Source organism: Megachile rotundata, chromosome 2 (assembly GCF_050947335.1).
Source record: "Megachile rotundata isolate GNS110a chromosome 2, iyMegRotu1, whole genome shotgun sequence".
In the NCBI taxonomy this organism is placed as follows: Eukaryota; Metazoa; Arthropoda; class Insecta; order Hymenoptera; family Megachilidae; genus Megachile; species Megachile rotundata.
Genome location: NC_134984.1, coordinates 9,933,538 through 9,957,961, shown reverse-complemented (window position 1 = coordinate 9,957,961; position 24,424 = coordinate 9,933,538). Strand labels below are relative to the sequence as shown.

The 24,424-nt window shown below is 29.2% G+C and overlaps 1 protein-coding gene across 4 annotated transcripts in view; it reads left to right on the top strand.

Moving 5' to 3' along the window:
* Positions 1-24,424, top strand: part of Syt1 (synaptotagmin 1) — a 69,222-nt gene that overhangs the window by 22,587 nt on the left and 22,211 nt on the right. Inside the window, exon 1 of one of the 4 annotated variants that reach the window (XM_012291100.2) lies at positions 21,269-21,461. The exons of the other annotated variants lie outside the window; for them this stretch is intronic. The gene's annotated coding sequence lies outside the window, so the exon portion shown is untranslated. Of the gene's footprint in view, positions 1-21,268; positions 21,462-24,424 lie in introns of those variants that run through there. 4 annotated transcript variants of the gene reach the window in all.

Here is a 24,424-nt window from a genome sequence, read left to right as displayed (position 1 = left end):
AATATAATAACACATTCTTACAATCTCCAAATAAAAATAAAAATAAAATAAACTCAACAATAATACAAAAATATGATTTTAAAAATGCTAATAAATTTTTCATTACAAAAGTATCACCGTAATATTACAAATAACCGAAAGGAAGGAAGATGAGAGAAAATTTTAAATATCATCAGTATCACGTTACGCAAGGTACCCAGCGGAAAATTTGAAATGAAAACGGAATGATCATATTCCGAATAATTAGCTACAATTACAGCATGATATATTAGTCTGTTTTTGCAGTATCGTTTAACATACTAATTAACAATTACGTCTCTATTTCTCAACGACCCGTAACAGATATTCGATGTTACAAGTTTTCAAGCAAGTCGATCGCATTTAAGTTTCGGATTACTTTGATAATTACTCGCAGCCAGATATTCGAGAAAATCATAAAAGTTCGCGAGATTGAATGATGTTAATAAACATAATAACGATGAAAGTTCTACAGGTTTTGAAAGTTTCGAGTCTTAAAGTTACCACCTCAAATACGAGTTTGTTATCAGTAGACTGCGGATGTTTACGCATTTCTCATATATCGAAGTCTTCAAAGTGAACGTAACTTTAATTTAGAGACTGCGAATTTCATGGATTACGCGATTTATACATCACAGATCTCGATGTATCCTATATTTACAAATATCTGCATTTATTACATAAACAACCAAGGAAGAATTTAGTGATTTGCAAAATTTGTATACATTCAGAAACCTTCGAAAAGTATTGTCAAAAATAAAATTAAAATTTAATAATTTGTTTAAGATAATTTGTCGTAACATTTCATAATGAATTTCCTGTAATATCTTGTTACGTTATATACAAAATAATTGACAAATTTTTTTCTTTTTTTTTTATATAGACGTTTAACGTCGCATCAACTGCTGGGTTAACATAGGAAAACTTGATAGATTTCCTATAAGTTTTGTTACAGTATTTGGTTATAGAGTTTCTTCCAAGAACTTTAGAAGGTCGTGCTTTTTTCATGTTCCAAATTAACCTTGAGTGGTTTCAGCTGATACTTTTGCAGAAGTGTATCATATTTTGCGCAGCGTAGAATAAGATGGTTACTGTTATAAAGTAAATTTTAAAAAATTGATATTTTGTGACACTTCATAATTTCTGATTTTAGATAATTATCGAAATATTTAAAATTGGAGTGTGATTGAACTGAAAAATTGTAATAGAAAGTTATCTTGTAATTGTAATTGTAATAGTGTGTTATCCGCCATTATAATTGACTGAAGTGTCCACCATTACAGTTAACTGAATGTTACACTCTTTGTACTTATTTACTAATCTGACTTAATTTGTATACTACTTTTAATTTTCGAACATTGGACCTGTACTAATAATAAGGATAATTATCTACTTAAGCAAGGGTTAATTAACCCTTTCATTCTTAATGGCGCCTATAGACGTTCAAGAAATTCGTTCGTCCTACGTTATAGACGCTTTTAGTCCTCAAACCAATTTGATTATGTAATCATAAATCGTCGCTTCAATTTTCGATAGAAATCATTTAATGTATGTTATCGACATTTTTAAATTAAGTGCATCTTCTACTTTTGACAATAAGCAATTATTTTCAGAAAAATACAAAATTATTAACATAAAAATTATGTAATTACTTTTGTGTTAATAATAGTGCAGTAGTGTACTGGTAATAATATTGTTGTTATTTTTTAGAAATAAATGTTTTATGATATAATTCAGTTACTCGTCTTTTGATTACATATTTTAATAAACTACATTAAATATTGTAACTTAGGGTTCATATATCACATACTCATGTGTTTCAGATTTATTTTATTTATTGAATTTATGTTATTTAGCTACAAATAGTCGCTTTATTTAATATAGTAAATTTTGATGCCATATTTTAATAAATAACATTAAATACTGTACTTTAGAGTCCATATGTTATAATTGCTCATATGTTATGTTTTCCAGATTTATTTTATTTATTGAATTTACATTATTTAGTTACAAATAGTCTTTTTATTTAGTATAATAAATTTTGATGCCACATTTTAATAAATAACATTAAATACTGTACCTTAAAGTACATATGTTATAATTGCTCATATGTTATGTTTTTCAAATTTATTTTATTTATTGAATTTATATTATTTAGCTAGAAATAGTCATTTTATTTAATATACTAAATTTTAATGTCATATTTTAATAAATAAAATTAAATACTGTACCTTAGAGTACATATGTTATAATTGCTCATATGTTATGTTTTTCAGATTAACTTTATTTATTGAATTTACATTATTTAGTTACAAATAGTCGTTTTATTTAATATACTAAATTTTAATGTCATATTTTAATAAACAATATTAAATACTGTACTTTAGAGTCCATATGTTATAATTGCTCATATGTTATGTTTTTCAGATTAACTTTATTTATTGAATTTACATTATTTAGTTACAAATAGTCGTTTTATTTAATATAATAAATTTTGATGGCATATTTTAATAAATAACATTAAATACTATACCTTAGAGTTCATATGTTATAATTGCTCATATGTTATGTTTTATTTAGCTTTACCTTATTTATGGGTTTATAGGTTTAATTTATTTATTGAATTTATATTATTTACAAACAATCCTTTAATTTAGTAGAGTAAACTTGTTAAAAGTAAATACTAACAGTAAGTACTGTTTATTAAAATATAAAATCAAAACACAAGTAACTTTATTGTTACATTTTATTGTTTCCTACAATGACGCTTCGATAAAAACAATCGTAATAATTTATCTCAATCAAAGTTTCAAACGTTCCCCAAATATTTAAAATAAGAAATCAGGTCACATAAAGGAAAGCAAACTGAGCTACAATGATATTATCTTCTTCTCTGTATTCAAATTAGTTTACTATTCTGACTAAATAGCGATTGCTGAATTCATTTTTACTCAATAAACACTGAAATACACTGAAAAGTTTATTAATACGCAGTATCGACACCACGAATATTCTATGAATTTAAATCAGTTAAATAATTGCAAAGCCTGAAATGAAAGGAGTTTCTAAATTGCACTGATGTTCGATCAATAACATAGTATATTGAATATTTAGATTGAAAATTTAAATAACTGCGACGAAAATAATTCAAATAAAATTCTCATCTTATATTTCATTTTCATTCAACATTTTTTTGTGCTTCTGTTGTTTTTGTTGTATTAAAATAATGAAGTGAAAAGCAATGAAAAGATCTCTGGTATTTTTGGAGTTATGTTTGAAATTTTAGCAGCTAGTTTAAATTGCGCATAATAATTATTGCTTTCTTAAATACGTAGTTTATTTTTTATTTTCAAGCGAGTCAAACGATTAATTATATTTTCGAATTCCTTCGTGTTTCACCTTTCTGGAATATTTTTTTAATAATAGCATAGCTGGGGATATTTCATTTCAGCTTCATAACAGATGATTATAATTATTACAATTATTATTGTTAAATAAAGCAATTTTAATTTCCTTTAAGTTTAAATTTGTAGTAAATTTCTGTCTAAATTTGTGTCAAGAAGTGTTGAACATATGTGATCGTATAATGTGAGAACAGACTTTAATAAGTGTTATAAAATATTTTCGGATGGTTGACAAAAATATTGGATATTTAGAGGTTTGGGAATTCGCGAATTTAGGGATTTGGAAGTTTGAGAATTTTGGGATTTGGGAGTTTGAGAATTTTGGGATTTATGAATTTGAAGATTTGGGGGTTTGGAATTTAGGAGTTTGGGGATTTAGGTATCTGGGGATTTATGAGGTCGGGGATTTAGGAGTTTCGGGATTTAGGAATCTGGGGATTTAGAAGTTTGAACATTTACGAATTTTGGAATTTAGAATTTGGGGAATTTAGGAATTTAGGAATTTCGAAATTTAGGAATTTAGGAGTTTAGGAAATTTCGAAGTTAACAATTTAGGAATTTGGGAATTTAGGGATTTGCGAGTTTGAGAATTTTGGGATTTCGGAGTTTAAGAATGTTGGAACTAAGAAGTAAAAGAATTTCTGGAGTTTAAGAATTTACGATTTTTGCGACATAGGGATTTAGAAATTAAACAATCTGCACATTCAAAAGTTGTAGAAACTTATGAATTTAAGGATTTAAAAAATTCCGAACTCGAGTATTTACAAATTAAGGAATTTAGCGATTCAAAGATTTAGATATTTAAAGTCTTTTTGAACGAAGAGTATCGATAACCACGATGGAGTCTTTTTCAATGATAAAAAGTTATTATACATACAAACTGTTGTCTTTGCGTTCTTCCAAATAAAAAAGCAATACAAGTATTGTATTATACAGTATTATTTTTAGGGATTTTGCTCCTGTAGAAAAAGGATAATCTTCGATCTTTGTTTATCTTATAGTGTATTGGTTAGCAGAGACAAGAACAAATATTTGCTTTCCAAAAATATGTAAAAATGCGACTTCGTCAGAATTTTGTAGCCGAGAAGCAATATTTACTTATGATTTCTTTTCTAAAATATTCTTTGTATAACTTTCTAGCGCATTAAAGAATGTTTTCTTAAGAAAATGGGAGCTGAACAAATTTCTTCTATAAAAACGTGCATATTTTCTTCGTGTGAAGTTTTAAGGGTAAAATTGCGAAATCTCTTTATCGCTTTTTTATGCAAGAATTTTATTTTATGCAATGAATTATGCGTAGAATATTTTGAAAAAGAAAGCACGACAAAATATTTTTGTAAATATTGAAAGAAGCAATCATCCTAGTTTTAAAATCTCGACTAAAGTAGCATTTTTCTATATGTGTGGAAATCTACTACCCTTGTCTCTCGTGATCCATCATGAGATAAACAGTGGTCGCTGTAGCTTATAAGTAAACCTATGGAAGTGTCACTCTCCGATTTTCATGAAATCGTAACATGTGAAATAATACATGGAAAACGAAGGGACACGTAAATCAACTTGATTTTATTGTATTTTAAAAATTTCGTGTCGAGTTACTGACTATTCGAGTCATTTTTCGAGCCTTCATCCGCCATATTGGATCTGTTATTCTGAATTTTGAAGATGTGATATCAGATTCAAATTCAGTAGCTTAAAAAACCGTGTGTGACTTAAAATAAAATATAAAAAAAAAACAATTAAAAAATATACATATGTATAATAGTTTCACAAGATGTTTCCACACGCTGGATTACTACACGTTGAATATCCGCACGCTGGGTTACTACGCGTTCGATTACTACGCGTTGGATTACTACGCGTAGAATTACCACCCGTTATATTACTACGCGTTGGATTACGACACGTTGCATTACTACGCGTTGGATTACGACACGTTGCATTACTACGCGTAGAATTACCACGCGTTACATTACTACGCGTTGGATTACTAAGCGTTGTATTACCACACGTTGCATTACTACGCGTAGAATTACCACGCGTTACATTACTACGCGTTGGATTACCATGCGTTAGATTACCATACGTTAGATTACTACACGTTGCATTACTACGCGTAGAATTACCACGCGTCACATTACTACGCGTTGGATTACCATGCGTTAGATTACCACACGTTGCATTACTACGCGTAGAATTACCACGCGTTACATTACTACGCGTTGGATTACCATGCGTTAGATTACCATACATTAGATTACCACACGTTGCATTGCTACGCGTAGAATTACCACGCGTTACATTACTACGCGTTAGATTACTAAGCGTTGGATTACCACACGTTGCATTACTACGCGTAGAATTACCACTCGTAGAATTACGACACGTTACATTACTACGCGTTGGATTACAAAGCGTTGGATTACCACACGTTGCATTACTACGTGTAGAATTACCACACGTAGAATTACCACACGTTACATTACTACGCGTTAGATTACCACACGTTGCATTACTACGCGTAGAATTACCACGCGTAGAATTACCACACGTTACATTACTACGCGTTAGATTACTACACGTTGCATTACTACGCGCAGAATTACCACGCGTTACATTACTACGTGTTAGGTAACCACACCTTATCCGAAGCTGTGAGCTACCCCCTATTTCAATGACCTACACTGGTTGTGAGATACCCTGTATAGTATCAAGAACTAAATAAAATATTTGAAGATTTTAACTCACAATCAATGCATTTGAGTGCACTGCGTAATGCCAAACGAGCACGGCAGTGTAGGAATTGTTTATTCCTCAAATATTGAAATACATATAAAGAAAAAAATACATGTTCCTTAATTAGTTTGAAGTTATTTGAAATTAGCTCTTGAAGTTATAATAGATTTTACGATCAGCTCAAAACTGATTTCTTGCATCAAGAAGATGGTCACTTTAGGGGTACTTCATCCCCTAATTTTCACTCCTTTCCATACTTTCCAACGTACCTAGACCGATTTTTGTCTTCTAATGAAAGATATTTTCATACCAAATATCATCAAAACTTCAGTGGTCTCAAAAATATCACAATTTTTCCATTTTACCCCAACATATTGGCTCCTTTCATTTGTTTATTTCAGTTAGTTCATTCTTGTCCTAAATATATTTTTCTGCAGATAAAGAAGAAATACATATCCCTTAGTTTTTCATGTATTATTTCGCTTCTGAAAAATCAGAGAGTAAAACTTCCATAGGTTAATTTTCTGCCAAAGTCGCTGAAAATCATACTCGAAGTATTCGGTGCTTATTCTTGACCCTTAACAGAGAGTGACAAACGTAAATCGTGCAGGCTGAAAACATAGTCTCGTCAGCTTTTACGGTCCTCTTCAATTATTGATGTAATAACATAGAACACTCGGTCGAGCTGCTTTCAACCCTGAAGCGGACAGTTTACAGACGGGAGGAGAAAATGCCTGCGATTTTCTTGATTACAGAGAGAGCTTCCTCTTCAAGAAGCTTCCGCGATTCTTTGCACTTGCCTCCGGAAAATCACAGGGCTTTTAGAAATCGACTTAAACGACTACTTTCGAGACTCGAATCTACCTCCCCTTGTAACAATTCCTCTAACTAAATGCTGTTGACATAGATCTTGACTTTACACCGTTGATTTGTAAATTGAGGAACGAGACAGCGGCAGTTTGTGTGATGATAGTCTTTCTATTTGAAAACTTGACATTAATGTTCATTTCGAAATATTGCTGGGACTTTTAGAGTTTTTAGTTGATAAATTTCAATTTATTGATCAATTGACAAATTTTAATTGACAAATTTTTATTGATTAATCAATTGTTCAATTTTAATTGATAAATTTTAATAGATTCATCAAATCAATTATGATCAATTATAATTGATTGATCAACTGATCAATTTTAATTGTTAAAATTGATGAAGATTGGCATATTTCTGAAAGACAAACTCGTAAATTCTTGAATTACTGAAATGTATAAATTTTGGATTTCTTAGATTTTTTAAACCATGCATTTCTAAATTCTAATAATAATTTTATTTTTTTACAAATTATAATAATATTGAATTTTTATAAATTTAGAGTATTTATGAATTGTAAGTTGGTACATTTGTACATTTCTTGTGAATTTGTGAATTTATGAATTTGTGAATTTGTGAATTTGTGAATTTGTGAATTTGTGAATTTGTGAATGTGTGAATGTGTGAATGTGCGAATTTGTGAATTTGTGAATGTGTGAATGTGTGAATGTGTGAATGTGCGAATATGTGAATTTGTGAATGTGCGAATTTATGAATTTGTGAATATAAACATTTATAAATTACTATGCATAAATTGGAAAAATTGGAAAATTGAGAAACTGAAAGATTGATTAATTGAATAGGAGGAAAGTTAAAAAGTTGATACACTAAGAAGTTGTAAAATAGAAAAATTGGAAAATTAAATAGCTGAAAAATTGAATAATTGAAAAACTAAAAAATTGAAAAACTGAAGAATTGAAGAATTAAAGAATTGAAAAAGTGAAAAAGTGAACAATTGAAAAATTGAAAAATTGAAAAATTGAAAAATTGAAAAATTGAAAAATTGAAAAATTGAAAAATTGAAAAATTGAAAAATTGAAAAATTGAAAAATTGAAAAATTGAAAAATTGAAAAATTGAAAAATTAAAAAATTGAAAAATTGAAAAATTGAAAATCGACAAACTGAAAACCCGAGAAATTGAAAAATTGAGAATTTATTTATTCATGTAGCATAAATTATGTAAAATTCTTCATATTAAAATTAACAACGAGATATGTTCTATTAAAAGCGGAAGGATTTGGTGCAGTTATTTTCATGAAATCTTAAAGTAACAGTTACTCTATAGTATTTTTCTATCATTAGATCGTATCAAATTTTCCTCATGTCCAGATGTATCATTTAATATGCAACGACCTAATAATAAATTTTGAACATGTTGAAAAATTCAGTCCACTCCTCTTTCAATGTATTTTTGGTGTTCAAAAGTTTCCAGAAGTGCGGATTGTAATTAAAGTTGTATAGGTTACAGAGAAAAAGAGTTCTCTCTTCTTTCGAAGTTTATATTTAGTTTCTATGATAATGAAGAAGCAAAGAACATTTAAGTTGAAAAAAAGATTTCATTTTTATGAAAAACTCAGTCAAGACAGAAATTGCTTTTACGATACTTTTACATATTTTATTCATTAGTTTCTTCTAACAATTGTAATTTATGTCTTATCACGACGAAATCAAATTTTCTTCCACATAAAATTTTTGTCAAAAGCTTCAAATTAATATTCTCGGTAAAAATTAAATAATTGAAACGTAGAGTTTGTGATTCTCTTGTAAACTTCATGTACGTTTAATTTTATAATTAAATTGACTAATTAATTTCATAATTATTATTTACATAAAATTTCCATAACTTGAAGGGTTTGAACCCTTCACGTAAATTGAATGTCCGTTCAAAATTAAACCTTTAAGAGAGTATAATATTACACTATCGGTTTCCAAAGCTTGTATAACTTCCTTTACGAAAACACTCTTTGAGTAAGTTAAAGCAAAAGGAACCGTGGAATTTCAATTTTCAGATAAGAAATACCGAATAAACTTCCATATTATTTGAAACTTTAGGAAATTCAAATATTTCTGTATAAAAGGATCTTGTTTCAGAATTCTTCCACGAAGATTTATACCAGTTCATACCAGTCTTCATTTTAATAAAAATTTATACCTTTCATTTTTCAATCATTTAAATTTCCTTTTATTTAAACAAACGTCAATAATGGAACGGGTAAAATTGTTCAAATAAACGCAGCATACGACAGCATAATGTCAATTGCAGTTTACAATTCATTTTCAAAAATTTTCTATATGCTCATTTGTGAGGATTCTGCAATATAACGCAAATAAAGGTATTATCAAAGTCAATATTAGTACGAATTTGGACGTTTCACAGAGTGTGTGTATAATGGTGGATAAATGTTAACTGTAATCTTAGAACGTGTTAATTAAGCGTGCAGTTATGCCAAATGAATTGTATTATACTATAGTTAGAAGTCAACGTTTAACAGAAATAAATTGTTTTGTTAGGATTTATTTTTTCATATTTATTGATACAATATTTTATTTAATATCTGCAGTTGTCTTCATGGAATAATATTATATAAAATATAATTCGAAAGTGAAAATAGAAAACATATTTTGTTATAAATATTATTACAAATTAGTAATTCTGTTAGTAATTAGATTATGTACATTAGTAATTAGAATATTATTAGAAATTAGTAATTCTGAAAGACTATACATTCTTATGTATAACACTTTTATATTAGAAATTCTTTTTCAACCCTTAACAGTCATTTGGGGTATGAAACGACCCATTTAGCTTCAATTTTAGCTACTTTATATCCTGAAAATCTGAATAAAGATCATTTTTGAAATCCCAGTATTTTTACTACTTTTTTCCTCAAATACATCTCAGCACAGCTAAAATTTAAGCTCTTTATTTTGAATTTTTCTATGGTAATCGTCATTTTTTAATTCTTCCACGTTTCTGAACTTTCTTTTCATATTCAACGTTTTTACTAAAATCAGATGTGAAATATGTTGAAACTTCCAGAGATTATTTATATATTTTTTCAAGTTAAAAGAGTAATTTATTTAATGAATAAGTAGACTCAGGCTGTAAAAGAATGTTCTGATATTTTATATAAATAAAATTTTTAGCGGGAGTAAGTACGTCGTGTGGTATTTTATAGGTTATGTCCTACTCTTTACTGTTTCGTGCGAATTATGTAAATCATAATAGAATAACGGTAAAAGAAACATTATCTAATCTTCTAAATGACGCACAACATATTTTATGATGTCAATAATTATATTTAGTTAAAATTTAGCTATTGTAATTAAAGTTTTAGCATTTAATAATAAATCGTAAGACAAGTATAGAATTAAGAAAAATAAATGTATTTTTATCCTGTCTTTCATAATTGCACTACATATTTAGGTTTCTGATTTTTAATTTTGAACTTTAATTTTACTACAAGTTTTTTAAATACTAATATCTGAGAATGACTAAATTAGTCGAAACGTCATATCAATAAACAACAAAGTATATTTTTAATAAGTAGTTTTATGCTGTACTTTAATCACTCGTAGTTAAAATAAATATTTTATAAATGTTATACAACTATGTTATATTATCAAATTTATAAGAACATACAATCTCACCAAATTAGGAACACAACATTAATTAAAAACGTAAATGTCCCGATTGTATTTTGTAACAATAAAAAATTAGTTACAGTTATTTCTTTGGAATAAACCATCCTTATAAATGAAAACCTGAAAAGTTTAAAATAACTAAACCAGCAATGAGTCATTTATTTATATTTTTCTAGCTTGTCATAATATTTGTAAAATTGCAGAAAAATATGTACATATATGCATAAATATAAAATTGCATAAGAATATGTATATGTATGGATATTTATAAAATCTTATACGAATATGTATATGAACATTTATCAAACGTTGTTATGTACATTTATAAATTGCATAAAAATATACATATACATAAATATAAAATTGCATAAAAATATGTACAAGAATATTCATAAACTTGCATAAGAATATGTGTACGAGTATTTACTAAATTTCATAAATATATGTAAACCTACATTTATAAAATTACACTAAATGATTCATATACGTATTTATAAAATTGCATAAAAATATAATATTTCATAAACTAAAATTACACAGTGCAACCAAACACGCGTGTCACTAGTGTCGATTTAACCCCATAAAACAGCAATTGAACAGATGAGCAAAACACACGTTCCGCTCAATTTCAGCTGTTCAATAAATCTCCGAAGTTTCATCAAAACCGGATTTCCTGCTAAGGGAATTTTCTTTCACACTTGTCAAAGTTCATCCAGGTTCGTTGATGCGAACGATAAAGAATCAGCGAAGCTCGGAAATGCTGTTCGTGTTATGAAACTGGCTGCGAGCAGATTCGAAGCGCAACGGCTAAATCCTATTGAAAGATATCCCTATTGATTTTACGCGTTTGCCCTGCATAAGACGACGCGTCGCGACGCTCCTTCGCGAAGACGTCGAAACTCGAAACCAAGCACGCGTCGAGCAGTTTCTTGGACGAGTTGTTCCCTTTCTAGACTCGCGAGTTCGCTAATTATTAGGGATTCGCAAGTCAAACATAATTAACGTGCACCGAGCATTCCGGGCACGTTTGAAGGATGTATTTATTCTGCAACATTCGCTGCATAGATTCATAAGATCGTGGAGCAAACTGTTCTGGAATGAGGAATTTTGGAATTTTTTTACGTTGGGAACTTGCGAATTTGTATAATAAATTAGAGAATATGGAAATTAGGAGATTGAGGAGCTTTGGAAGTTTTGAAGTGTTAGGAGATTTGAGTTTTAGGAGTTTTGGAGTTTAGAGCTTTGGAGGTTTAGGGATTAAGAATTTGAGAGGTTGAGAGTTTGAGGGTTTGAGAGTTTGAGACTTTGAGAGTTTGAGAGTTTGAGAGTTTTAGAGTTTGAGAGTTTGAGAGTTTGAGAGTTTGAGAGTTTTCGAGTTTGTGACTTTGTGAGTTTGAGGGTAGGAGAGATTGAGAGTTTTAGAATTTGAGAGTTTCAGAGTTTTAGAGTTTGTGACTTTTAGGATTTGTGAGTTTTAGAGTTTGAGGGTTTTGGAGTTTCAGAGTCTGAGAATTTGAGAGTTTTAGAGTTTTAAAATTTGTGAGTTTGTGAATTTGAGGGTTTCAGAGTTTTAGAGTCTGAAAATTTGAGAGTTTGAGAGTTTGAGTGTTTGAAAGTTTGAGAATTTGAGAGTTTGAGAGTTTGAGAGTTTGAGTTTGAGAGTTTGAGAGTTTGAGAGTTTGAGAGTTTGAGAGTTTGAGAGTTTGAGAGTTTGAGAGTTTTAGAGTTTGTGAGTTTGTGAGTTTGTGAGTTTGTGAGTTTGTAAGTTTGTAAGTTTGTGAGTTTGTGAGTTTGTGAGTTTGTGAGTTTGTGAGTTTGTGAGTTTGTAAGTTTGTGGGTTTGTGAGTTTAAGTGTTAGAATTTTGCAATCTGAAAATTTGAGGAATTGCAAATTTCGTGCTATGGGAATATTGAAGTTTAAATAGTTGAATATTAGATCCATTTGGGCATTTAGAAAATTCCAAATTTGGAAGGTACATTAAAGGTAAGTAATATGGGAATTTGGAAATTTAACTATTTGAAAATTTGTTAAATAGAAAATTTTTGAATCTGGAATCTTAAAAATGATTATAGTGGTAATGTTCCAATTTCTAAACTGGAGTGTTAGAAACTTTAAAATTTGATGATTACGTAAATAGGACATTTGGAAATTAAGGTGTTTGATATTTTAGAGATTTGCAAATTCAGAGATTTAGTAATTAGATTATTTGAGAATTTTACGATTTGGGGATTTAGGGTTTAGTGGATTTTGAAATTTGCGTATATCGAATTTGCATTATTTGGAGTTTAAAAATTTGAGAATGTATACGTTTATTAATCTAAATATGTGAAAAGATAAATATTAACAAATTTAGTGAATAGAAACTTGAAAATTTGAAAGTTTGGAAATCTAATCTTTAGAAATGTAGAAACTTTGAAGTTTTGAAATTTTGAATCTTTAAATTGTTTTAATTCAGAAATTCAAAATTTCAGTTCAAAATTGAAGCTAAAAAATGTAATACATCAGAAATTTTGAAATTTATATATATAAAAATTTGTGTAAAATTTATGTAAAATTCGTAAATCTGAAAATTTCTGAATCTTTATAACAGAAGGTAGTATGCGCCCCAAATCTGTACGTATGGAATTCCACGTATAATGAAATTTCATATGTGAAATACTCCACACATTCCACAATATTCACTTATATTTTAAACTTTGCTTATTCAACACGAAATTGTACCTTTCTTACTTCCGTTAACTCTTTAATAACGGTCCTGGTGAATGGAGATTAGTAATTATGGCGTGCAGTAAATTAACATGTTACGTATAACAGGCACAGCAAATAAACAGGCTGTATTTTAAGAATAAATACTATGTTTAACTTTAACACGTGAAATATGATTTTGCCCTAGTAGATCTTTATTGGCTGTTCACACTATTACTACCTAGCACTTTTCTAATTTAACTTTTACAAAGGAGAAATAGCATTTATTATTTTTGTTAACGAATATGATACAATAAATGAATTTATTATATTTACAATATTTTTCAGAAAATGAAACATTTAACTTTTTAATAAAAACACAGACTTTAATGCTAAGTTAGAGACCTTAAACTAGAAATTAATACTTAATTTATTATTATTATTATTAAATTTGTATTAAACGAATATTATTATTTAATTAATATTTAAATTTTACCAATTATAATCGGGTTACATAAAATTGTCTACGTTCCAAAATCACTTGATGGAAAATGAAATCCTTCGCCTAACCTAATATTTAACCTAACCTAATTGTCTCTCGGTACATAACCTAATATGTACTTTGAAATAAGCAAAAATTGGATTCGATTCGTTTAATCCCTTCGGGTAAAAGACCCTCCGTGAGAATAGGCATTCGCCAATCAGAGGAAACGATTATTAAGAAATCGATACGGTTGTTCCGCAACTTTAGATAGACGATCCACGATCGTGACGAGAAACTATCATTACGACTAAGTGGTTTGCCAATCCCCGAAGGGTTGAGCGACACGTTAAACCCTAACATGAAACACGACACCACTTCACACCCACGTATGTGTAATACAACACTCTACGCATTTTGTTGACGTTGAAGTTCATTTTGAAACGCGTTTGTTTATGCAAAAGTTGCCTCTTGCAAATTATTTTCTAGCACCTCTAGAAACAAGTATTGATAGGATTACTACAAGAAATATTTGTAAATTTCTTCGATTTAAATATTTTAATTATTTAGGCTCGAACTTACATTGACTTAACATCTACATTATCAAACCTCTAGACTATCAAGACTATTAACCTCTAACCTAACCTAACTTCCAAACTACCAAATGACTTACAAGTTTCTTAATTCAAAAAATTTGTTGAGGTGATTTTCTTAAAATCTTGATTTTAAACTACAGAATTAATGAATATATTAATTTAGGTTTTATAAAATGTAATGAAATATCCGTTCATATTAGATACAAGAGATAAATATTGATCATCACATCCTTACAATATCATCCCCGAATTACAATACGAACTGTAAGTATAATTATAATTAATTGGAAGTAATAGTTAAGTAAAAATAATTGTAAAAGTAAACGTAATACCAAGAAGAGTAAAATACTGTTAAAATTAAGTATCAGTATTAAAAGTACTATGAAATACGTCATTTTGAGCTTGGAGATCAATAAAAAATACAAAAGGTATCAGAAATACAGTGTTATTGCTGCAAACGCGGTGCAATAAAAACCATAACCTCACCAGCTAAAGAAAAATTTCGCAGTACTTTAACGAATATAGTTCCAAGAGATTTTTAATCTTCCTCACCTTTCTTAGCGTGTACCGTTACACGTTAAGATTTCGCAATGAACTTAATTAAGAGAAAACCACAAGTTCTTCGGATATATTTTCACGGTTTCCAGAAGCAAAGCCTTCCAACGCCCACCTGACTCCTCTCCAGGTAGCTGTGGTATCCTTGAACCTACAAGAACAATGAAATATAATTAAAAAAAAATATATAGAAGGAAAGGAATAGGCAGCAAGATCCATCCGATCCTTTGTTTCCTGAAAATGGCTACCAGCTTGTGGTAAATGCGGAGAACTATTGTGTGCGTGGGTGACGCGTATCTGACGTCAATTTATCGTTCGTGCGACGATAACGATTATTGTGTTGGCTAGTTATGCCTCCCTTATCGCGTTATCGAATTTTATTGGAGGCCAATGTCGGGTCTTGAGCCAGGAAAACGTGAAATTGTAACGCTGATATAACGATCCTTCCTTCAGGATTATATTGCGAAACTCGGAATATTTCGAGGGTAGCTTCTGGAATTCAACATTATCGGGTATTTACATTGTTATATTATGTTACATTTTTATTTCCTACATTTTATATTAATTTTTGTTTATTTCCTACATTTCATATTAAAATATGAAAACGGATATTTTTTTAGAAAAATGTCATGTATCTCCATAGAAAATATTTACTGTGAAAATATTTTTGATGAAGACATGTGTAAATAGCAGGTGCAATTAAATTAATAATTTTATTAAATAGTAACTCTATTTGTCATTCTATTATATAAATTTTGTTTGAGGAATCAACTCATGGGAAATGGTACAATGGTATAATTTTTGACATCGAAAGGAAAATTCGAAAAAAATCTTCAAATCGAAAAATTCCGGTCAATAAGAGTATCTTGATAATTTAAAAATAAATTCCCCAAAATAAGTAGTTTCATTTTGTATTTTGTATTTTATATTTTTTAGTTTTATTGATAATTTTCTCGATTACCATTCTAACATGTAACTAAGTAACATAACTCTGTTTGCATCGTTTTAGATAAATAATTTAATCACATTGAACATTGAGCAACATATAGCACACTATCAAAGTGAATATCACAGAACGTTAACTATAATTTAACATCTACATTCATCTACAGAAATAAAATAGTAAAATTTTTGTTAGTTAATATTAAAGAATCTTCATGAAAGTTTTAAAACGTTTAATACTGTTACCAATTGAAGGGTGCATCAAACCTCGTTTAACAAGGGTTAACACGTATCGCTAATGCCGAAATTTCATCACCGAACACTTAACGTATAATCGATTAACGATTCAGCTATCAAAATCACGAAGCACCTACTGCTCCCACGTAGATAATGCTATTCATCATCGTATGAAAGGCTAGACACCATTCGCGTATAATAACTTGCGGTAACAGGAAGTGGTTTGCCTTTAAGTGGAAGAGACGCCAAGTGAAATAATCAAATCTTATCAATATCAAGCACCGGGCTGTCGTGACAAGCCAACGATTTCTTTTCCAACTTCTATCCTTTATATTTTATTCCTTCTATTTTTAACGCTTTATCCTTGAATGAGTTGCATATCGAGTTGATTTCGAAACATGAAATGTCTGACACGATTTGATAACGATTGTAACGAAATGGTATTTATGTCACATCAATTTATTAAAAACACTGGATGGATGAGTTTTTGAATTATTTTTATAATGTAAAATGTTGTTAGTTGGTTTTATAGTTCTTGCTCTAAATTTTTATGGAACTATCCGACTTTTTGGCACGTTGCGGTCGGTGATAAAATGTCTATGTCACCACTTTTGTGTGCCAGATTCATATATGAGGTCCATTGATTTCGGGGCACTTTTTTGTGAGCTTACTATTTAAGTGAATTATTAACCATTTCACATTTGTCGCAAGAAAAATTTATTTGAGAATCTCTATATTATCAACATTTTTAGACTCTGTATTTTATATTTACACTTTTCATGTCTTTAAGGTTTTAAGGTCTATATTTTTAAATTTATATTTTTTTTTGTGTATTTACAATTTTCTCAAGATAATTATATTTAGGAATGTTTTATTTTTCAAATGTGTATCTTTTCTATGTCTCAAGTTTCTACATTCTCAAGTTTCTATAGTTCTCAATTTCTATATTTTCCAAATTTCTATCTACTTCAATTTCCGTAATCTCAACTTTCTATAGTCCGCAATTTGTATATTTTCCAAATTTCTATAACCTTAACTTGTAAATCAGAACTTTAGACATTTTCAAAATGTCTACATCCCCAACATTCTATATCCAATTTTTGTGTTTTTCAGTGCTTCACAAGATAACACATTTTATTTTTCTGAGTAGGAAATTTTAATAATAAATCTGTAAATTTTATTTGAAATTTTACTTCGATTAACTTCTGTAGTTTTCATTTTCTGTGACCATCCTCACATAAAAATTTAAATCAGTTCTTCACCATCACATAAAAATTTAAAGCAATTCTCCATTATTCCATGAAAATTTAAACTAATTCTTCATTCATTCACATAAAAATTTAAACCAATTCTTCATTCATTCACATAAAAATTTAAACCAATTCTTCATTCATTCACATAAAAATTTAAACCAATTCTTCATTCATTCACATAAAAATTTAAACCAGTCTTCACACAAAAACCAGGTGTTTCACACAAAAATTTAAATCAATATTTAAAAATTCACTAAGCTGTAATTAAAATTGACAACAATATCTGTCAAGCTTTCAAGTTACTCTGCATAATACTTTATGCACAAAAATGAACAGAAATAACTTATTTTACGACATCACAAGAATAATTTCACCTTTTAAATTAATGCTAAAAACGACTTCACAGTCTTTTAATTATTTCATCACTATTTAATATAAAATAGTAGACCATCACTTGAGCAATCGACCACACGTCAAAAATTCACCCATTCATTCACAGCAGCTTAAATTAATTGTTATATCTTTCATCAGTACTTAGACAATGAAATTTAATATACTATAAATCCCAATAATTCTATTGATCATTTATTTAATAAAATCAGTGGCTGTCTTCTAAAGGAACTTTTAATAAATGGAGTTAATAATGTAAATGGATGTTATACAGAGCAGCCAGCTGTAATTGGAGTTATTCAGAACACGATCGTTTCATTTTCTAATTGAAAATTTTCATTTACCTGCTGCTTTATGAAACGAATACAATATTAATGTTACGTATAATTCTTTTTTTTGGTTATTTTGTTTTATAAAAATATGTACAAGTGACCCATATAACAGTCAATGTATTTGTGCACTTTCCATAAATATTTGGGGACTTGATACCTGGTTCAAATGTTGACATTTTTATCATAATAAAAGCTTTTCTAGATGGGTTATCTATGATAAGTTATCGGCAATTAAAGTTGTTGACTTATGAACAAACTAAGATGAGTTGTACGTTAAAGATTTTATCAACAAATGCAGGAATATTGTTAAATTTTAGTTCTTTATGTATTAAAATATTGTAGCAGTATTAATTTTTTAAAATAATTTGACAATTTTTTAGTGTGTCTTAAATTTTTTTCCTTTGTAAATGATATCTTAAGTATTTTTCCGATTTTTTAAATTTTTCTCTAATTTTTGAATTGATGTGTGAGGTAAAGAAAATTATTAAAGTTATATTATAAATTTTTGTTCGAAATACAAATATTTTATATTTTTGCTATAATATAGTATTATAATAGCTGTTGACAGTAGTAGACATCAATGCTTGAATTCTTACAGTCGAATCATTCAATTTAATATTTACTGTAATTAGTATTATAGGTTATTAATTATACTTTGAGTTGCTGAAATACATTTGAGGAAGTATTTTAGCTATATTCAATATTCTTCAGCTAACTTTATTTAATGTCATTTTACACAGGAGTCAGAAAGTCACAAAGAAAAATATAAAAAAATATTAATATAAGATTAATATTACTGAAATAGTAATATAATATTTTGTCATGCTTTAAATGGCAAAATTTATCTTTTTAAACATTTGATTGATTTATTTGTTAAGAAATAGATAATTCTGTATAGCAAAAGCATGAAGACTGCAAACGTTGTTATCAATGTAGAAATTTTTAAACATTTCCAAACACAGCAAAAAATTTAAACTTTACAATTAAAATGCATTTTTATAAAATTTGTTGTTTCTAAAAAAGACAAATAAATGACTGCATTTATTCTAAATAATTACTTCCTAATAAATTATTTATTAGTATTTATCCTAAATCCTAAACAAAATAACTCATACCTAAATATAAAAATTCCTAAAAAAATTTTCATATTAACCAATTACACAAAATGTATACATTAAGAAAAGAAAAATATCGAAGTTTAAATTATCTACTATTTTCTTCGAACATTTGCATATTAAATTTCCAACAACAATGTATCCTCGCAGCTTTAATTCTCTTCTACGTTCAAGGTGACATTTCGAAGACACCCTTGGCATTCCGCCATTTTATTTCGGGCGCCAGTCTGTCTTCTGCCATGAAAGAGCTTCTCCCTTCGAGATATATCAAGCAGCTCTATTTTGTCGTGTAAAGCCACCGATTCATGGGGAAAGAGAGTTCGACGAATGGAATTGACAAGAGACAAACGTAGAGTAGAAATCGTTTACACTATATATAGACTTCTTTTGTCATTCTTAATATTTTTGTTATCATTCTTACTTATTGATTGAGGGGAAAGTTCTATGGGGAGGGTTATAAATATGGGGGAATTCAAACTCTAACCAAACAAGAGACATTTTATGCGTGAATGTTGTGATTAGAACATCTTCGCCATTCTGTGTAGACACGTTACGCCATTACTTGCGCTGCAGTGACTGACGCTTGCATTACTTGATGAACTATAGTGACGCACTTGCAATTTAAATATCGCAAATTCTCGTATTTTTAGCACACGTTAATTTTCAGTTTGTGATTATAATTTACGTAGATAAGCTGAATTGAATACCGGTGTGGAATTTTAATTTTTTTTTCGGTTTTCATATTGTGATAAATAACAGTATGGTACGTCTGATGCATATGTTTGACAAATTGTAGTGTAAGTTAAGATTTGTTAAAACAGTCGTTTTAAGTGTATTTTAACTATACTATTTTAACTATTACTTAACTATTACTAACTAGTTACGGAATAGTATTTTCTATAAACTATCCTTTATTTAGATAACGCAACGACAACAAAAGAATACAAGTAACGCGTACAAATAACAATACACAGAATTAACAAAAGAAATGATTACTATTTCAAATTGCAAATCGTAAAATCGTAGTCGTAATCCATAATCGTGTCCGTTTATCGTTATCAGAAATATCGTGTCCTGAATACTGCGGTTTCGTTGCAAAACTCCCTGTCGCACCGCGATCGCGTCTATTTATCGATACGCACGTCGTATGTTCGTGTTTTCTCTGAATCTTCTCGACTTTTCCGTGTTCGTTATCAACCGTATTTTGCCTATTTCACATTTTACATTCATGACCTATTTCACACTTCATATACGCGACCTATTTCACTCTTTATACATATGTTGTCATACGCGAACTCATACACACTCACGCAGTTTCGCAGCGGTTGCCATTCTACACTTTTTTTCTCTTAAGAAGTAATTATATTTTGAAAATCATAAACATTCCTGTCACGGGTTTTCTGAAATTACTGATTATTGATTTACTGAGCTTATTATAGTAATACAATTTTTGTGTGAAATGTTCTGTCTATTGTGGAATGCAAAAGATACTAAACTATTTTATGTTTTTAAATATTTTATAACTTTGATTACATTACGAGTTATATACAAAATTTAACTATTTCTAAATTAAGCAGATTAATTTCAAGGCAATGAATCTATACTGATTAGATATTAAACATTAAATATTAAATGCTAAAATATTAAATTGAATATTGAATCTGGAATATTAGGAACACTTCGATGTGAGGATATATCTTCTATTAATTTGGTAACATATAAAGAGCTAATACTGTAAATTAATAAATACACGAAAATCTTTTTAAACATAGTAGATAACTTTTGAAATATTCCCCTACTTAAAAATAAAAATAACCAAAGGTCCCCTGCTTAAAAATTAAGTGTAAAAATACACTTTGTTAATCAAGCTTGTTGCACTATCATTTATAAACATAGAATTTCAGAGTATCTGAAATCAGACAAGTTGACATTGTAATACTTGATACGCATGCGGATTTAATCTACAAAATGCGGAAGCGTGATGTTGATTGTGAAATCCCGCAGTACCAATGGAGTCGCCGCAATTATGAGTTTTTATTGTTGGATGGCGTGCAATCGGTCGTGGTTTTTAATAAAATCGTTTGGTATTTATAAAATATTCATTGTTAAATTTATACGTTAACGTGAACGTGTGTTTCATGGTTTTATGATATTTAGAGAGGAATTTTAATGTCTTCCACGTGTTGTGAAACTGAAAAATTTGGTAAGAGTTACGATTAAAAATTTGATGAAGGATTTGGAAAATTAAAGGGGTTGCTATTTAATTGTTTTTAAAATTAACATATTAGATACATAATTATCGATAATTTATTTAGTTAGCAATTTTATTTTGAATAAATGAAATGCTTCAGTATTTACCTTACTTTGTTAAATAAATTTTTAGCAGAATTTTAATAAAATTTTATACAATTGAAATAGAATCGTTCCCATTAAGTGATGAATCAGAGTTGAAATTTGTATTTTAAAGATAAGTGAAGGTTATGTAAGTTAAAGTGTTAGTTAAAGTATTAAAATACAAATGTGACAAGTATTTTCATTATACTTGTAATTCGATTTAATTTATAAGTTATCAATTTCTTCTTAAGTCAATACGTTACAAAACGTCACCATCGCGAAACTTTTATTTATTCATTAAAACATTATTATTTACACATATTTATATACAATTTAAACATCAGTCAATGAAATCTCAAACTTTTTATTTCCTTATTTTTCAAAAAGGCATTTTAAACAAAATTTATTATTATTTTAATGTTACTTGAATTATTTCATTTTTAATAAAATAACGAAGGATAAGTTATGTAATTATCCTTGATAAATTTTCTCCGTATATTGAAGTTAAAAATAATTTCAAGGTTACATTGTATAACATCAATGGAGCTATCTTTTTATTCCAATACTAAAAAAAATATGTCGTGCTATATAAAAAATATAAAATCAATAAAAATATAAAGGCGGGATATTCAATATCTTGTGAGATGAAATATATAAAAGAGAGAGAAGCTTTGTTTAATGAACTTCGCTTAACACAACATGTTTTGTGAAAAATATTTGTTTCGAACGTCAATCAATAGAAACTTATTCGATATGGAAGCTTTTGATAAATCACTGTATATACAAGCTCTATATGTATAATTTACACATCCTGAATACGTTTTAATATCAGCTACATGATACAAAGAATCTTATGAAGAAGAAGAAGAAGAATAAGTATGCACTTTCTTTTATATTATTCAAAAAGATACGCATTATTTCTTCAAGATCATCCTCCTATATACAGGATATAAGAACTTATATATATATTAGGGGTACCGAAAAGTAATCAAAACTTCGTTTGCTTTCGAAAAACATTTATTTATTAAAGAAATCTTAAATGCTAATCAACAAAATAATTTCCATTATTTTCTAACGCTTTTTGTTAGCGTAAAGGCAATTGTTCGATTCCCTTTTTAAAAAAGTCCTTCAATTTTTCACTGAAAAACTTTGAAGTCATCGAAGAAATTTTGATTACTTTTCCGTACCCTTAATATAAGAACAAATGTTTATATTGTTGAAGGCGAGGAGATCCGTGGACAAATAGTGTCGTAATTAATTATATACAAAGCACAAAAACTATTTATTTAAGAACGATATAAAATACAATCAGAATTACGTGAGAAAAATATTAGAGAACAAAATTGAATCGAAACATGCGAACACAAGAAGGAACAAACAATGATGATTAACATCGCTAGATGGAGACAAATGTTAATGCTAATTCGTGTATCGCTCTTATATCACTTTTACTTTTATCTCCAATATATATAACACTTTTTAATTACTTTTGCGTGTAGAATACACTAGCAAAGTTTGGCTGGAAAAAACTGAGACACCCTGTAGATCGTTGAACTCGTCTTAAATCAAATTAAAGTACTACCTCATAAAACGCGACAGCAGATATGTCAAAAAATGACAATGACCTTTACAATGCACTTTTCATCACCATCGTCTAATCAATCCAGCGCAGATATATTAAAAATAACAATAAGCTTTACAATGTACTTTTCCTCATCATCCTCGAAACAATTTATATTCTACTCATTGTTAGTTGAAACAATCTATAGACGTCAGCCCACGAGTTGGCGCGTGATCGACCCAAAGCAAAAGAAGCTTCATCCCCACCGTGAACACTTCCATCGTTACATTTTGGCAAATAAGAATAATAATTACAATAACAACTGCTAAACGCAATTCGCTTTATTTCCCTCAAGACGTTCATCGACTGTTATTGTTTTTGGCCTAATTGGTAAGCGTAACAGTTGGAGTCAATGGTGGTAATGCGGAAAATAGGTGTGAGGCGTCCATTTTTATATTCTGATCAATTGGAGCCGAGGCTACTTGAAGATGTGGAGGATTTGGGGACGTAGAAATTTGGGAATGTAGGGATTTGGGGCTGTAGTGATTTAAGTATGTGAGAATTTTGGAGTATAGGAAGTTGGGAATGTAAGGAATTTGGGGATGTGTGGATTTGGGGATGTGTAGATTTGGGGATGTGTGGATTTGGGGATGTGTGGATTTGGGGATGTGTGGATTTGGATATGTAGGGATTTGGGGATATGTGGATTTGGGGATGTGTGGATTTGGGGATGTGTAGATTTGGGGATGTGTGGATTTGGGTATGTGTGGATTTGGATATGTAGGGATTTGGGAATGTAGGGATTTGGGGCTGTAGCGAATTAGGTATGTGAGAATTTTGGAGTATAGGAAGTTGAGAATGTAAGGAATTTGGGGATGTAGGGATTTGTATACGTAGGGATTTGGGGATGTGTGGATTTGGATATGTAGGGATTTGGGGATATGTGGATTTGGGGATGTGTGGATTTGGATATGTAGGGATTTGAGGATATGTGGATTTGGGGATGTGTGGATTTGGATTTGTAGAAATTTGGGAATGTAGCGATTTGAGATTGTAGTGAATTAGGTATGTAAGAATTTTGGAGTATAGGAAGTTGGGAATGTAAGGAATTTGGGGGTGTAGGGATTTGGATATGTGTGCATTTGGGGATATGTGGATTTATGGATGTGAGGATTTGGATATGTAGAGATTTGGGAATGAAGGGATTTAGGAAGGTAGGAATTTAGGGGCATAGGGGTTTGGGAATGTAGGGATTTGTGAAATTAGAAATG